This window comes from Parasteatoda tepidariorum, chromosome 3 (genome assembly GCF_982258835.1).
Source record: "Parasteatoda tepidariorum strain Cologne lab strain chromosome 3, Ptep-v5.0, whole genome shotgun sequence".
Lineage (NCBI taxonomy): Eukaryota > Metazoa > Arthropoda > Arachnida > Araneae > Theridiidae > Parasteatoda > Parasteatoda tepidariorum.
The window spans coordinates 73,386,171-73,405,617 of NC_141757.1; the positions used below are offsets into that span (position 1 = coordinate 73,386,171).

A 19,447-nucleotide genomic window follows, 5' to 3' on the forward strand; every position below is an offset into this window, starting at 1 on the left:
GGTGTTTTAATATTTATGAATAAATATTTCTAGTAAATAATATTATTGTTGGGGATATTTTGAACTGTCTGGATAAGAAAATCATTGTATGAGTGAAGATGGCATGTTTGAATGCTTTCTTCTAAAACGTCTTGTAAAAATTTAAATGTAAGGTGCTATTTTTGATTATACACTAGTTTTTTTTATTATGTAATAAAAGTACATTATAAATTATACTAAGGTTCGATTTATGATGTTATGATGTTATGATTTAATGCTAAATGGAAAGTTTCAGAATTTAGGACACAAATCACTTTAAAATTAAATATTTATTTAATATCTAAAAAAAAAATCCCAACTAAAAATACCAGTTTTCTACGATAGTTATTTATATGTCAATTGGAATTTTTTTATTTTGGTTCGAAAAAAGAGTAAATTTATAAAATTTTTTAAAATTTAATTGCATCAAAATGGAAATTTCACTGGAATTTGAATATCGCTCTATATCGTATGAAAATATTGATAATTGTCAATGTATCACGATTGAGCTAAATCACCTTATTTTTATTTAATTCAATAGTTTTGTTACCCAAATGAAATTTACCAATACCCATCATTAAATCGTGTTTAAAAATCATCGTTATCAAAATTTCGTGTAACAATATCATGCTCAATTTTTTCGTTCTCAATATTCGTGATAATGTAACATCCGATAATTATTGTTATCGATAATGTTACCAATATTATCATACATAATATTTATCTTAGTACATATAGTATTCGTGGTATTATTAATGTCGAAAATTATTTTATATACGATATTTACTACATGACTTGGTGTTCTTGATATATAATCAGAATAAATTTTAAAATTTCGTTTTTATCACGTTGTAACAACAAAATATTGACATTTCGTGACATATCGCGCAAATCTTGATTTTACTTGAAACTTTAAACCAGAAACAATTTCCATTTTAAGTTTTAGAACGTAATTCCTGTCATTAATAGTTTTTAATGTTATTGTTTCTAATAACACTTGGATATGCCAATCTTGCCAGCCATTGGCCTTTTGCGAATTAAGTCAGATGAGTCTTTTGCTTGAAAAAAAGGGCACCGCAAGGGTGAAAGAGCATCTTAACTCAAAACCCCTCGGATAGATGGCAGTCCACTCATTAGTGAGATGACTTTCTCATTGTAGGAATAGATCTGTATAGAAAGAAACTTCTTTTTTTTTAAATCTCTGTACTCATGGTACTGCTCAGTGACTGATCACAGGACATTTAGTTCCACAGATTTTACGAGATCATACGAGCATGTAATCAAAGGACCTTAGCGGAGTTGAGGATCGAGTCCCAGCTCCTCCGGATCAGAGTCTGATTCTCTAACCACTCGGCTACTATCGTCCACAATTTTTTTAAAATTAAAATGTAAATAAAAAGTTAAATATCATATTATTAAAATAAATAGAATAAAGTTACTTGTAGAAAAGATTTTTCATGAAATAGAAAAGACAGAAAGAAAAAATATCTATTTATTCGTTTGAATGATAATTGAATTAACCTATATTTTATTATTTCATGCTAATTACAAGTCAAAATGCAATTAGTTGTTTAAATTACAATATGTGTTGCTTTTGGCAATTTCACCAATTACTCAACTACGATATAAAGTTAGGAAATACTTTTGTTTACTGCCTTGAGCAATTATTTCTTTAAATACAGTTTAAAAGAAATGAAAAATAAAAGAAATTCCAATTGCAAAGGGAAAAAAAGGAAAGCTTTCTCTGAAATCTTACTAAGATTATTTATACTGACTGCCTTTAGGCTATAGCTGAAGATTCTTGTCTTTTCAAGCATCTCAACAAATCTCTTCTATAGGAGACTAATCTAAGAAAAGATTGGAGAACACTTGAGAACATTCTATTTTTCCTAAGTGGTTCCTTTTTCCCTTTTTTTCTTCTTCTTTTGAATAAGTTGCCTGTGGAAAATAAAACTATATTATTACTTCGTAGAGACTATTTTCAATAGGCAACCTGATTATTAAAATATATACATATTTCACAATAATGGCTGACATTTTTGTATACGCTATCGTTTTTCATATTTTAAAAGACACAGAAAGAAATCATTTTTTGTTACTCCTTCTTTAAGATGGATCTTATTTCCAAAAAAAAATTATGTCTGCATATTTAAAATAAACAAATGAGATGGCGTATACATAAAAATGGCGGCCACGAGCATGAAATATACATGCAATTTAGTATTATATAATTAATTATAATTAATTTGTGTGAGTTTATTCACACTGGTTTCCATTTGCTGGCTCTAACTAATTCTTTTCTTTCCAATCATCTAAACAAATCTCTTATACAGAAGTTAAAACTAAGAAGAGGTTGGGGAACACTTGAGAGCATTCTGTTCTCTATAAGTGGTTTCTTTTTCCTTTTTTCTTAATTAAGTTGCCCGTGGAAAATAAACTGTATTATTCCTTCGTGAAGACAGATTTTTTATTTTCAATAGGTTACCTGATTACAAAAATGCAAACATATTCTCCACTTATAGCTTATTTTTTTGTATACGCTATCTTATTTCATATTTTAAAAGATACAGATGTAAATATTTCCTTGTCACTCCTTCTTCAAGATGGATCTTATTTAAAAGGAAATTTTATGTCTGCATTTTTAAAATTTAAAAGCCACGAACATGACATATGCATACATTTCAGTATTGTATAGTTAATTTCAACTAATGTATGTGGGTTTATTCACACTGGCTGCCTTAGTATGGCTATAGCTATATGGAAAAAAGGCGGGTAAAATTATCGTAACATATTGCAATGACATTTCTGCAAAAAAAAAAAAAAAGGAAAACTTCTGGAAAAAACATAATTTTGGTAATAAAATCAAAATATATAAACCATTCATTTGGTAATTTTTTCAGTTTGTATGTAATGGTTACTGGAAATCCTGGTTAGAGTTTATTACCATACATTTAGTAAAAAATACAAAACTGAAAAGTAAATTTAACCGAATAAATGGTTTTTATTTTATGTTCAAAGAATTTACGATAAAATCATGAAATTTTGGCATGTTTGCCCTAAATTTTATTACATAGTTTATTGTTAATTTAACCAAAATCATTACTAATTCCTTCGGTTAAAATTACCAAGCTTTAGACATAAACTTACTTTGTTACTCTTTTCTGAACCCTTTGATGCAGCTGGGACACCGGTGTCCCTTTCATAATTTTTTTCCCGACGCTCTAATTACTAGTAAAAATATATTTAGGTATTTTTTAATTTTAATAAAACAGTTTAATACTTACTAAAAAAATCAGTTTGATTATCGCAATTATATTTGTATATAATGTAAAATATAAAATCGAAAAAAAGTAGTTTAAAATTTTTTTCATTACTCGTATTCAAAAATTTATCAATAATAGATTTTAAAAATTAAAGAAATTTCAATTATGAATATCTTTTTCTTTTAGATCTAAATAACTGCATATAAATGCAAATTTGAGATATTATTGTTTGTAAACGAGCCGTATTTGGAAGAATTTATCTTCAACGCAGGAAAATTCACCGGTGTTTCATACTGTATTTAAAAACCATAAATTTTTAAAGTACTAAATATAATATTTTTCTCTTATTTTGATTTAAATAATACAAAATATTGAAAAAAATATAAAAAATATGTATTCTAAAAATTTTGCTCCAAAGGATTAAGTATAACTCATCTTAATCAAAGATTTATATCAGTATCTCTTAAAGTATGAAATGAGATAGCGCATGCATACAAATGGCTGTCAAGTGACGAAAATATGTATATTATGCTCAAAAATACACATACGATAACTCATTTTATATTTTCATACGCATATAAATATTTCTTTATTATTTTTTTTGCGTGAAGATGAATCTTATATCCAATACAGATATAAATGTTTTTGTAATTTTTTTCCAAAGAAATCTTAAGGAAAAGTTTATATTTTTATTGCTTAAAATATAAAATGAGATGGCTTTTACATAAAAATTTGAGCGACGAGAATAAAATATGTCTATATTTTAATAGAGTTACATAATTAATATGCGTTGGTTTATTAAATTAAATGAGGTACACTTTCAGAAATAAAACTCTTCCTTTTGACGATTCAGCATTCCTTGAGCTGTATTGCATTAATTGCGAGAATCATTTCGTCACGAAATCACATGATTTGTGTCGAAACGCGAACTGTCAAATATATGACGAACTTGTTTTCTCAACAACTTCATCGTATCTGACAAGAGATTGCGATCTACGAAAGTAATTCTTAATTTAAAGAAACTAGAATGACGAAATACGAAATATTTCTTTACTTTTGACGAAATTCGTTTCCTCGAAGAATTGACAATAGTTATTTCGTCACTTTGGCGAAATGTTTTCTCAGAGCATGCACAAGGAAACTATTTCGTCAAAACGACGGAAGTTTTCTGGAATTTGAGTATATATTTTCACAGTGTATTATATTTAATAAAATAATTTAATCAATAAACATGATATACAAGGTCCGGCTATTAATTTCCAGGACTGACGTAACTGTAGGAGAAAGAAAAGCCGGAAGATGGCGCTAATGATTGCATATTGAAGAGTGTTCTCTTGCGCATGTGCAGTGCAATCGGCGCCATTCTGAAGTGAATGGTTCTCGTGGAAAAGCGCATTAAAACGGAGCTCTTAAATTCCTGTTGTCGAAGTGAAATGGAGCAAAGAATTAACATTAAATTTTGCTTCAAATTGGGCAAGACAGCTGCAGAAACCTACAAATTGTTAAAACAAGTTTACGGCAAGGAAGCATTATCTCGCTCAAGAACTTTTGAATGGTTTAAACGCTTTCGAACGCGAAAGCGTGGAAGATGATCCGCACACAGTTCGTACGCAAGCCGAAAGCAATTGAAAAAGTTCGCGTCCATGCATTGCGTTTGCCTGTGAGGCGATTCTTAGCTCAGCAAGGTGTCGTTGAGTCGCAGCATCCACCATACTCGCCAGACCTAGCACATACTTTTTCCTGTTTCTTAAGCAGAAAAATTCACTGAAGGGAACAAGATTTCAGGATGTCAAAGCCTTCACGAAAACTGTAACGTTACAGTTTTCTGTAACTGTAACGTTACAGTTTTCGCGTTCGAAAGCGTTTAAACCATTCAAAAGTTCTTGAGCGAGATAATGCTTCCTTGCCGTAAACTTGTTTTATCAATTTGTAGGTTTCTGCAGCTGTCTTGCCCAATTTGAAGCAAAATTTAATGTTAATTCTTTGCTCCATTTCACTTCGACAACAGGAATTTAAGAGCTCCGTTTTAATGCGCTTTTCCACGAGAACCATTCACTTCAGAATGGCGCCGATTGCACTGCACATGCGCAAGAGAACACTCTTCAATATGCAATCATTAGCGCCATCTTCCGGCTTTTCTTTCTCCTACAGTTACGTCAGTCCTGGAAATTAATAGCCGGACCTTGTATAACACATTGCAAATGTTTTTGTGAAGTTAAGCGCATGGAATCAGGTATGTAAAAAATTATTTTGCCTAATTCTTCGTGATTTTTTATCTTTGTTGGATGTTTTATGAGCCTGTGTCACATGGAAACAAAACACAATGTTGTCTGGGTAAAACCGCTGTTAATTCAATTTATGAATACTTGTTTTGAAGTTGAGGAAAGAATTGTCAAAAAGTAAAGAAATCAAGGTTTCAGACGATTTTATAGAACACAAATATGGTTAAGCTGTCATACAGTTTTTTTACTCACAAAATGCTTAGAGACAGAAATAAAACAATTTTGAAATGTGTATTATATGATTAAAAGTAAAGCCTATTGTTTTTTGTATTAAATTTTCCAAGTTTTTGTTTTCTTTTCTTGCACAGTGCAATATATAAATATAAGTCTTTGGTCTCAGAGAGTATGAAAATTAGTTACTTTTATAGTACAAGTTGATTTGACATACACGCATTTAGCATTGGTAGCAGCAGCTGAAACCATGGTAAGACGAATATTGGTCGCCTGATTGAAATATAATTCTGATCAAAATATAATTCTGTTGACTCAAAATGCTAATAAAAAGGCTACAAGCACTTTTATACTTTAAGAACAATGAAACTAAGACGGATTTTGTTCTCAGATTTTGTACAGGATTTTACAGCACACTAAGAAAAAAGTATGGTCCAAACTAAACGATTAGAATATGGTAAAATTAACCGCGTTTTAGGCTTGGGAACATCAAAAAGCTCGGTAATTTTTACCGAAGTGCTTTGGTAATGATTTGCAGTAAACTTAACAATAAAACATTGTTTTATGAGATAAAACAAATAAAATTTGATTAAACATTATAAAATTTGGTAGATGTGGTAAAATTTAGTAATTTTATCGTGATATACCTCAAAATATGGCAAAAAAAAAACAACAATTTATTCGGATTAAAAGTAACTATGCAATCTTGTATTTTATTCATAATGTGTTGCAATAAGAATTATAATTTTGAAAACATAAATTTCAGGTAAAGCTTTACCACGGGAATGGAAAAAGTACCAAATGAATGATTTAACTATCGTATATTTTGGTTTTATTAACCAGAATTATGTTTTTCTTTCACCAGAAATGCTATTACCATACAGTACGGTAATTCTACCAGAATTTGTCTCTCTGTGTAAAATGGTATTTTAATAAATGCCGTCGGACTACGAAAAGTTTGCATTTTAAAAAAATAATTGACAAATTTTGAACCTTTTCAAAATTTATTATTGATATTATTATTATTAATACTATCAATTATAATTATCATTAATGATAATTATAGCGATCATTATTAATAATAGTACTAGAGTTATTATTAATTATAATAAATATAATTATTATTACTATTATAATTACTATTGAATAACTAAATCAGTTTTCATTTTTTAAACAGTTCTGAATTTCAGAGAATTGTAGTCTACCAAATCAAAATCTAATAAGAACATTTTCTTCTTCGTAATTAGTATTTTTTTCACATTTAAAAGCTTGCGTGTTTTTTTTCTCATTTCGTTAAGCCGCTATTTCCCCCACAATTCAGCTGCCTTATTTTCAGTGATTAAAAGCACATTTCAGAGCAAATACCTAAATTTTATGTTTCAGCAACCATTTCCTCAGAAACCAGAGTACAACAGATCTTCAACTTAAAAGATTGCAGGTTTAAGAATTTCCATTCTAAACAATCTTTAATGCTAGGTAGCTTTTTCAAAATAATTAGAAAGAACTAAAATAAGCTGTAACATTAATGTAAGAAAAGAAGCAGAAATTCTACTAATACTATTTGCATTTTACAATCTTAAGGGTTGCGCAAACTCTTGTCTTTTCAAAGATTGCTACTAATCTTTTATTCATCGGCTAATCTATGAGAAAAATAGTGCTGTCCACTTGAAAACTATCTGTCTGAAGTGCTTTCGCAATTCTTAGAATGAAATTGCCCAATTCAAAAGAAATAAGCATATATCCGTTTTGTGTATTTTTCAACTCCAGAAGAAAGATATGAATCAGCATTTTTATTCGAAGTTTTTGAGACACTAGGCAGCTCCATTCGTTTCACCAAGGATTTTTACAACCATTTTTTTTGTCTCTTGACGGTTAACAGTTACGTTTAAATCTTGAATGCAATCGGTTAGATCTAAGTTAAAAAGTATTTGATTGCAAGATTCCAAATTTTATTGGTTTCCCAATTCTATTGGGATGAAGTTCACATAATTTTAAAAATTTTGTTTTAGAGTTAAAATTTTTTTTTCGAACTTCATTTTTGTTAAATTTGCATTCAATTAGAGTGTAAAAATATTTACCGTCTTTTTGAAAATGGATTCCATTTATTAAACATGATCCCAAACATTCTGCCGGTATTTATAAAGTTATATTCTGATTTTGAAAATGTGCGTCGTTTAGAAAATATGGTTATGAACATCTTGTCGGTAGTCCATGAAATTTAATATAGAATTCGAAAATTAGCGTCGTTTTGTTAAACATATTCACGAATTTTTTCGGTAATTAATTCAATCGAGATAGCCTAGGATAAGAATCTATGCCATCTTCATCAATTAAAAAAAATCAAGGCAATTATCAAAATACCATTTTTTAAAAATATAAATCACAGTTTCAATTTTAATGACTAATTTATGTATTAAATTAATTGATATGTTTTTAGATACATTCCGGTTTTATATAATTATCTAAGGAAAGTTTAAAAATGTGCGTATTCCCATGAAAAATAAGAATTTTGCTGTGTAAAAATGCGGAGAGGCTTTTTAATATGTTTTCTTTATTAACGAGTTTTCAAAAAGTCATTTAAAGAAAAAGAATGCTGATGGATATTGCACATATTTTCATAGGAGCTATTTTTATAACATCTTCCTCATAAACTTTTTGCATTAAAGAATTTTTGTACTCAAAATAAAATGAGTGGACCTTAATGATACTGGGTAAATAGTTGAGGAATTTCCTATCATTTCGACTTAGTAAAAGACTCGAGGCGAACATCATTTTCAAAAAGCTAAGTACCAGGTAATTTTTTCGATCAAAATTCTCTCTGAAATTTCATACTATTTCTTGCATTGATTCTTTTCCTATTACTAGATTCAGAATTCGGATATAGATTTTACAGAAGAAGCATATGCAAACTTTCAGTAATTTGACATCTATTTTCAGGAATAAAATTCTTCTTAAAAGAAAGATTTAAAATACAATCTTATAAAAAAAAATGAGAGAGCGTCAAAAACAAGTATGTATAAGTACGCGTGTAAAATGGGTACAGATTATAAGAAATCAAATGCTATATATATATATATATATATATATATATATATATATATATATATATATATATATATATATATATATATATATATATATATATATATATATATATATATATATATATATATATATATATATATATATATATATATATATATATATATATATATATATATATATATATATATATATATATATATATTTAATAAACCTGTTTAGAACGTATGATGGCTTATGACTGCAATTATTTCAAGCTAAATACAACACTGATAACAGGGTTGGAGCCCTGTTATTACATATATATATATATATATATAAATAATTATATATAATTATATATTTAATAATAAACAACAATCTAATAGTTACTGAAAATATTGTTACTAAATAAAAAAAAAACTATATTTCCACTAAAATATAAAATCCAAGAAAAGAAGTTTCTATTCATTGCTTTCCATTCATTTTCAAAAATGTACCAATAATTGATTTTGAAAATTAAAGAAATTTCAATGATGATAAACTGTTTGTTTTTAGATCTAAATCACTGCTAATTTAAAGAATTATTGTTAGGAAATGAGCCTTGTTTGAAAGATTTTACCCACAATGCAAAAAAGACACAGGTTCTATTTCATAACCATAAATTACAAAAATGCTAAATAGCCTTTCCCTTATTTTGACTTAAATTAGTACATATGGATAATGAAGCAAGTATGAAAAAAATATGCTTATTAAAAATTCTGCGTCAAGAAGTTAGAAGGAAAATGGACTGCGTTGAACAATAATATCGTTCAAGTTTACTGAAACCCTAATAATATGAATTAACATTAATAATAAAATATTAACGTTGATCTAAAGCGTGATTGTACTATTTTCTGATTCAACATTTTTTAAGATAGCTCTAAATTTGTTTTCCTCATGGTTCATGATCCCGATTGTGTGGTTTAATGTTAAGCTGATTTTTCTGAGAATATAATTTTTCGAAAAAAGCATTTGTTATTTTTCAGAATGAGTTAGAATTATGTACTGCAATGACTAGGAAAAGTAAATAACAATATTCATATTTTATACTAATATCATATTTTATACTTATATCTTATATCATATTTTATACTTTGTCTAAAAGCGTCAACCATTCTATACAATGCCTAGGTCAGCGATGGCGAACCATTGGCACGTGTGCCATTTATGGCACGTAACACAATATTTTGGGCACCCCACCGATCGCAATTGTTATTGCACGATAAATTGTTATTACACAAATGTTATTACATTATGAAGCATATGCAACAATTAAATTAAAAATCACAAAAGCAAACAAAATAATAATTAATGCTAAAAAAATAATTAATGACCATAAAAAAAGTTAACAATAAGTAACTAACAAAAAAAAATTAGCAGTCTTGCTTAAACTAACATCTTACAACCTAATATAAGTTATTTGTCATCTAATCTGCAGCAACAGAAGTCACACTGGTGTTACTTTAAGTTGAATTACGCCTATAACTGAGATATTGCAAAATGTATTTGTTTTCAATGTAAATAGTTTTGAGTTGATAATATTTAGTATTATTATATTCCCAATAATCACGAAGTCAAAATTACTTGACGGCACGTCTATGACATCATTAAACAGTTTTTTTAGAAAAAATGGCACGTTGGTGTATAAAGGTTCGCCACCCCCGGTCTAGGCATTTAATAGAATGCTGGTATTTTGTGCATTGACGATAAGATATACAAATGCGTGAGCAAAATTTCAATTTTTTATGTTTTGTGACAAATTAAATACAGATCATAAAAAATTGGATAGAAGCTATTATTACAGATATTGAACCTGTAAACAGATTTGGAAACTATTTAAAGACAGATTTAGAAACTATTTAAAGATTGTGATTTTGCAAAATACTTATAAACTTAGATTTGATTACACATTTGCAAACAAGATACAGTTGACATAATATGAAACTTCAAAAAGTATACAAATGTAGGCATATTTATAAATTTTATGAAGGAAGCATATTTATTCATGTAAAACTTTAATATTTAATGAATTATTTCGTAAATCGCTTGTAATATAAAATACAAAATAAATGAATAAAAGTGACTGAAAATGTTTAGAGACTAATGTATCGGAGAAAAAAATTATCATTTTTTTTAATGGGAATTCTCTAACCATAAATAATTTGTGCTAATTCATTTATTTGCTGATAAGAACACTTGTGTGTTTTCCGAAATCTATTATATTCTTATTTAAAAATTAAATTTCTAAATCTAAACCTCGAATGGATCACGATTATTTTACGATTATGAAAAGTGTTCCAAGTATAACAACAAACATCATAAAATGGGTTAACAATATAACACAATATGAAGATACAAAAATTACGCAGATTTAGGTAAGATATCTATAGGTCTATTTATAAATCTTTTAAAGGAGACGTATACAACTGTGTAAAACTTAAATATTTAAGAAATTATATTGTGAAATACAAGTTTGTAATATAAAATACAACACTGATGAATAAAAGTGTTAGAGTATTTTAAAGAAAATTTATTATTTTGGTGTAGATGAATTTAAATAAATTTTGTTAATGGGAATTTTCTTACCATAAATAATTTATGCTAATTCATCTATTTGCTGATGAGAAAAAATGCGTGTCTTAAGAAATATATTCGATTCTTATTTATGAAAATTAAATTTATAAATATCTTCACCACGAATACCTTTAACATTTAATGGACCAGAAAAAAATTCTAAAAAAAGAAAAATAAAATAAAATAAATGATAGCATCCTTTTGGAAACTGAAAGTAAAGTGATAAGTTCTGTTTAGAATGTATAATTAATAAGTTCAATGTGCTGTCTTACAAAAGGGGAAAAATGAAATAAAATTTAACCATAGCAAAAAAACATCTTTCTTTCTTAACGACCTCCATTAAAATGCGATTTATTTTTTCAATTATAAAAAATGTTCTAAGAATAACAATAAATAGCGTAAGATGGAAGAAAAACGAGGTGTGAAGTAAGCATCTATTATTTTGGAAGCAGAGAGGTTTTTTATTTAAAAAAAAATAATACAGCAAATTTAGTGGATATATTATCAAAAGTAATGAACAGTATTGTGCCTGCATTTTAAATTAATGGATCTCCGATATTAAGTAGAGGATTTGGAATGAAAACATGTTAAAAAAATGCACTAGAATATGTCAGATACGTAGAATTAAAAATCAAATTTTTGTCTATAAATATTGTGAGGAAATCTCACATGATGAAAATAAGTAAAATAAAACTGATTTGATTTGGACGACTCAACGAAACGTTTATTTGGACGAAGTGTCACGTTTGAAGGCTCAAGAGTATGTCATCAATTTGAATGTTTCCTCCATCGTTATTTCATCCTCATAACTAGTTGAGTCGTGAGTAGAAATATTATAATATGAACAACTTAGCAGCTATTACTGTGGGCTTCATGGATCAAAGTTACTTGGAAATCAAAAGTGCTTGTAAAATAGTTACTTTGCAAATTAATTTCATTTTTCGTTATTATTTTTCTTACAAATTAATTACCCAATGTGACTTGGGCCGTTTGAAAAACTCTTGAAAACTCTTCTTCAAAAAGACATTTACCTCATCGTTTTCTTGCAGACAGAAATTTGAAAACAACGTCAGTCAAAGAAATGTATTTATCCATTTTTTCAGCAGAAAAGATTTCCCTTTGCTTCTGGCTCTCAAATGAAACATTTTAAAGTCACCATCATCAAAATTGCTTAAAGTTTTAGTCAAGAAATATTCCACAGTTTCTTTTTCCAGAGAAATTTCGCATAAAAAATGTCATGCTTGAATCTTTCATCAGTTTGCATGTTTCGTTCCGTTTCCATCGTTATTTCATCCTCATAACTTGGTTGAGTCATGAGTAGAAATATTATAATATGAATAACTTAGCAGCTATTACTGTGGGCTTCACGGATCAAAGTTACTTAGAAATCTAAGTCTCTGCAAAATAGTTACTTTACAAATTATTTTTTTCCACTTGTAAAATCTTACGAAATGGAAACACTTTCGTCTCCTTCTTTTCTTCATAACAGCAAGCAACCTATTTACAGAGAACTAAAAAGCCAAACAGTAACCAGTGTGTCATCCAAAAAACATTACATCAATTGGGTTTATATACTTTACTCATTCTCTAACAACTATGTCAGAAAATGAGCAAAGTAAACTCCAGTTTGATGGTTGAAATTTTCATCTCACACTCATCATTGATCGGTGAAGCAAGTTAGGTACGAAATTTGGTTTGTCGAAATTACAAGCATGGCATTGACGCAATAATGAATCTATAGATGTGAAATTTTAATAGATTATTGTAAGCATAAATAACTATAATTAATAAATTCATTTTTTTAAAAATTTTGCTATTCAATATTTTTACTCATTATATTTTTATTTCTAGTTGACTTGATAATTTCAAGACTTTTCATCAGATCTATATCATAGATTAGATCACTGCATAACGTGTAGTGCAATCTCTTTGAATTTGATGTTGAACAATCATAAAAATGGCGTAACGGTACACTTTTTGAAGTTAATACCGAATCGAGCGTTAAAAATAAATTAAGACTAGTAGCTAAATTTAAACACTTATAATGGAAAAAGCTTACTCAAACACACGCGCATTCACTCCATATATAAGTTATTATAGCTTCTTCAAACATCGTAGTTGGCACCTTTTTGATATCGTCTATAAATTGCTTACAACCGTACCAGTTGGAATGGGTTATTCCATGTAACAACATCTACTGAAACAAAATATCGCCATTAGAAAAGAATTTTTTTAATTTAGGTAATAAGGATACTTATGTTTTATAATTTTTAAATCACTGTGCACTAATTTTATAATGTATAGTTTCTATTTGCTTCTTATATTAAGCCTAGTTCGATTGGATTGAATTGAATGTAGGGTGTATTGGCATAAATTCCAAAAGAGGACACGCTACGCCAAACAAACAGTTCAAGCCTAGTTTGAATTCGTCTTAATATTCTCTCTGTACTGCGCACACGTTTAAATTCACGTTTAATTTAATAAAACTAATTTTATTTTAAGAATTCATGCATATATGCATTCTAAATAAAAGATTCTTACTTTATATTGTATCGTAAAATTAATTTTATTGACTTTTACGTTACCGTTATTATAGATTTTAGTGTTACTGAACCTTAAAAATACCGACAGCAACTTTAAGTGAAGTATTCTAATAAAACATTCTTGGTGTTTCACTACACCAGGAATTAGCCTTGGTACTTTGTGTAGCGAAACACTGTCTCTCCATACAATTTTGGTGTAACCATTTCTGATGTTAAAATAACATTTTTTACAGCGTATTTGCTAAATGTATCATGACTGAAAAATTAATATTGAAAATTGAATGTAAGAAAAAGGAAATTTTTTATGGATCAAACAAGCAAGCAAGAAGTTTTAAACATCAATGTTGAACAAATAAGAGAATCAAGAGTTTAATTTTGATACAATACTTGATATAATGAATTGGTAACAATGCATAAAAAGCTATTATTTTTTTCTGATGATATTCTAGAAAGATCTTATGAACATTATAATATTGTTCTTTCCGAAAAAAACTTCGTTTGCTATATTTTTATCATAATTTTCTACGCAAATGCAAGAAAAAAAAGGAATGGACTGTATGGAGGTATTTTTTATATTTTGTGGTAGGCCTTAGCACATACTACCCTACAATAATGGAAGAAATATTTTGAGTTTTTGACTTTTTTTTAAATTTCTCAAGAATAACTTTAGAGATGTTTAGTTCATGCAATTTTTTATACTTAGCAATAAGATTTAAAGCTTTCAGAGGTTTGAGAGACCAACAATAGATTACGAAAGAAAAAAAAATATTTTTGAATACCTTTTGCCAGAAGATCAAGCAATAAGCTTGTAACTTGCATCTATTACTTTAGTTGTTAATTGAAATAACTGCATAAAATTTCGTTATCCTAGAATAATTATTTATGGAAATACGGGCATTGTTATAAAAAACTAATTTTTTGCCTTACGTTTGCTTGCTATAACTTTATAAATATTTAATGGAATCAAGCAATATTTTCGGAGCAATTTAAAACTAATTACAAAATAATTTGTTTAAAATTTTAAAAAAATTCGTTAAAAACTGCCCAAAATATGAGTAATTAAGATAGTTCTTTTATGCTGCGCAGTTCTTTTATATTTATTTTGCAGTGAATCATATTGACAACTAGTGAAAAAAGTTTGATTTGAATATTTTAAGAATTTAAAAAGTGTCAAGCTATTTCTTAAGTAATTTTGTATTTTCTAAAAGAGAGCTCAAAAAGATCAGGAGTTTTCCACAAATTTCATTTTGTTTCATAAAACAAAATTTAATAACGAAACATAATACCTTACTAATATAATCCGGAAACCAAATATGATGGTAAAAGGAAAGAAAACATTCTTTTATGAGGGATGATCCCCCATAATGCCGGTCTCATTTTTAATAAATCTTCTTTAATAGTATGAAATGAAATTTCAAGAAAACCCCTGATCGTTTTGAGCTTTCCTTTAAAAAGTACAAAAACTACTTAGAAAATTGCTTGAACTTTTTTGAAGTTTTAAGATATTTAAATCAAACTTTTTTACTAGTTGGCAAATACAATTCATTACAAAATTGAGATTTTTTTGCTTTTTTTTTTGCGCATGCGCAGTATTAAAGAACTACCTAAAATACTTAAATCTCTTTTAGTTTTAAACGACTTTTATAAAAAATTTTAATAAATAATTTTGAAATTAATTCCTAAATTGCTCCAGAAATATTATCAAATTTTATTGAATAGTTATAAAATTATAGCAAAAAGAGTAAGGCAAATAATTAGTTTTCTTATAAAAATGTTCATATCTCCATAAATTTTTACTCGAGGTTTACAAAATTTAATACAGTTATTAAACAATAAAGTAATCAACATAAGTAATCAATATAAGTTACAATATAAGTTACAATATAAGTTACACTATAAGTTACAATATAAGTTACAGTATAAGTTACAATCAATAAAGTAATCAATATAAGTTACAATAAAGTAATCAATATAAGTTACAATCTTATTGTTTGGTTTTATGGCATAGGGTGTTCAAAAATATATGTTTTTTTTCGTAATTTATTGGTCTCCCAAACCTCTGAAAGCTTTAAATCTTATAGCTAAGTATGAAAATTTGCATGAACTAAACATCTCTAAATTTATAAAACAATCATTTAAGTATTTCTTGAGAAATTTAAAGAAAATGTCAAAAACTCAAAATAAAACTCAACTTCCATTAATGTAGTATATTGTATTTACTCAAGAAATGCTCGAATAAAGTTATAATTTATGTATCGAAACTTAAAATTTAGAAACGATGCAAAACCAAGTAGTGAATTTCATTTCAAAGTACTACTGTTATTATATTTCAATGCTTCTGATTATTAATTAAATTTAAAGATAGCTCTAAATAAACTCGACATAAAATTTAAAATGCATACAACATGCAATTTACAAATGAGCTTCTCTTAATATTGATGGTATTGACGATTAAATAAAATATGAAATATTCGACGGATTAAATTACATCAAAAAGCTTTAAATATCTAACCTTTAATATCCTTAAATATCCAACGTTTAAAAGCTTTAAATATCCAACGTTATCCAACGTTAAGCAAAAAACAAACCAAAAGTTTTAATTTTATACAATGAATGATATAATGAATTAAATTTTTTTTTATGAATAATGTATTAGAAAAGCTCAAATTAGGTAATAATTTATGCAAAGAAACTTAAAATTTAGAAATGATATCAAACCCAGTTGGAAATTTTATTTCAAATTATTATTGTTATTATATTTCAATGCTCCTAATTTAAAAGTATGACATCAAAATTACTCTAAATAAACTTGAAATTGAATTTTAAACCCAAAATAAAATTTAAAACGCGATTTTAATTTTTAACTAAAAATTGAGCTTTTCTTAATAATGTAATTAATAAGTAAATTTCAAAAATTTTATCACATGTTTTTGATTTTTATTCATTTTTAAAAGAAGACGAATTGTATTTATAAAACTTAAAGCTGAATTAAATAGAAACACTTAAAAAAATATTTTAGTAAAACACATTTTTTTACATAAATTCGTACAAAAAAAACCCATTCTAATCCAAAACTTCAGATTAAAATTTCGTCTAGAACAAATAGAAAATGAAACTTTATCAACATTTGAGTTTTAGTTAAAATAACTAGAATATATTTGCATTTTTATAAGACTTCAAGAAATCTTTACTGAAAGAAAAAAAGTAAAAGATAGTCTGGATTTCAATTGTTCTCCTAGAATGATTCTCAAACATTTTTATTCTTTCCTTATGTTTCTATTCTTGTAGAAAACTTCGTCTCGAGTCTTTTTAATGATGCTCATTTATGAGTAAATGTCAGGCTGCAGGGAGTTTTGATTCCTTTTTAAGCAGGCTTAGGTACGTTGTAATAAAAGAAAATTAAAATGCATTTCATTATTATTTTATGAGGAGTATTAAAATCCAGTTTAATGATGATATGACAGAACAATAATGATTTTATTGTTCTAAAATAAAATAAAAAAAAGCTTAAGCCATCAGACAGTAAATTATATAAAATATAGCATTCATATGCGGTTATTCCAAAATTCTTGGACGAACTTTGAGGCGAATTTCACCAGAAATGTTATTTTACGTCGAAAGGGGCGATTACCTACTATGATTTTATTGTTTTAAAATAAATTAAAAAAAAATTAAGCCATCAGACAGTAAATTATATAAAATATATCATTCATATACGGCAGTCATGTCAACGATACGGCCCGCGGGCCACATCCAGCCCCCGGTTCGTATGAATACTGCCCGCGATCGCGATGTGTCACAGAAAGAAGAATCGTGTTTTTTAGAGCTTTTAGACTTCACTCGATTCCTCTACGGAAGTTTTAAAATGTGCACACTACATTTATAAGTAATTTCAAGGGCAGCGCGTGACTAGACAAGCGAGAGAGATAGACAGTAACGCCATTTCTTAGCAACAAGCGGAATCTTCGACTGGAATATACTTAGCAGCACAACTACGGATGGCGCTCCTGCCATGGCTGGCAAACATTCGGGAGGATGGCAAACACATGGATGGCAAACATTCATTATTCTAAATTAAAACAGAAAGCATCAGGGAATTTTGTGGGATTTCCCTGTATGGCATTGGCATACAGGGAAATCCCACATTGGCATTGGCAATGGCAATATCATTGGCATCCAAGCATTTAAAAATGGACCATGTCATGCAACCTATAATTAAAATAGTAAATTCTATAAGGAGCAGAGGACTAAATCACCGACAGTTCAGGCAGTTTTTACAAGATTTGGACGAAAATTTTTTTGATGTCCCTAATTCCACCGAAGTTCGTTGTCTCAGTCGAGGAATAGTTTTAGAAAGATTTTTTCAATTACGTGACCCTATTCAAGCTTTCATGTAAGAAAAAGGTAACCCAATTGATTATGACAATGACTAGTGGATTGATTGTGCCTTTTTGGTAGACATGAATTAACACTTGACTGATCTGAATGTAAAATCTGATTGTCACTCAAATGTATTCATGTATTCAAGCCTCTGAAACAAAGTTAAGGCTGTGGGAAAATCAGGTAAAAATCAAACTTTGGATCATTTCCCTCATTTAAAATCATTTGGCACAGTGAACCACAAAGAAATTGGATCAATATTCTCAACTTCTGCAAAATCTTATCACGCAATTCAACAATCGTTTTGAAGACTTCCACAAAATGAATGAAACGGAATTCCCAATTTTCAACAATCCATTCGATTTTGAAACTTCATAGACACCAGTTCATTTGCAAATGGAGTTGATAAATCTTCAATCGGACAGTATTTTGAAAGAAAAATTTGAAAAGTTTAACGATTTTACATTTTATGCACAATATTTCAAAAGTTTGGATAACTACCCAGAATTAAAAAAGCACGCATTCTGGGCATGTTTGGTAGCATCTATTTATTGGAGAAGATGTTTTCCGTCATGAAAATAAAAAAGAACAAACATCGCGCAAGACTTACGAATGAACATCCCCAATCAATTCTTAAAATAATTATAACAAATATGAAACCGGACATCAATGAGCTTGTCAAAAACAAGAGAAGTCAGGTATCAGGAGTCAGGTATCTGGATCCTCGAGCTCAAAATAATAACCATCTCTTATAACTTTGATATATGATTTTTAACAACCGTATATTGTAAACTATATAATTAGATAAAGAAAATTTTATAATAATTCAGTAAATTTTTTTATTTGCATCTGGCCCGCCTACATATTCTAAGTTTAATATATGGTCCTCTGCAAAATTGAGTTTGACACCTCTGATATACGGTTATTCCAAAATTCTGGGACGAGCTTTGAGGCGAATTTCACCAGAAATGTTATTTTACGTCGAAAGGGGCGATTACCTATTATGATTTTATTGTTTTAAAATAAAATAAAAAAAAAACTTAAGCCATCAGATAGTAAATTATATAAAATATATCATTCATATATGGTTATTCCAAAATTCTGGGACGAACTTTGAGGCGAATTTCACCAGGAATGTTATTTTACGTCGAAA

General features: G+C 28.0%; 1 long non-coding RNA gene across 1 annotated transcript in view; it reads right to left on the bottom strand.

The window, feature by feature from the left end:
• LOC139425700 (uncharacterized) overlaps nt 1-19,447 on the bottom strand; it is an 85,350-nt gene that overhangs the window by 26,813 nt on the left and 39,090 nt on the right. Inside the window, exons 2-3 of the long non-coding RNA XR_011636853.2 lie at nt 13,431-13,565; nt 1,794-1,956 (exon numbers count right to left, since the gene is read on the bottom strand). This is a non-coding gene — a long non-coding RNA (uncharacterized LOC139425700). The remainder of the gene's footprint in view (nt 1-1,793; nt 1,957-13,430; nt 13,566-19,447) is intronic.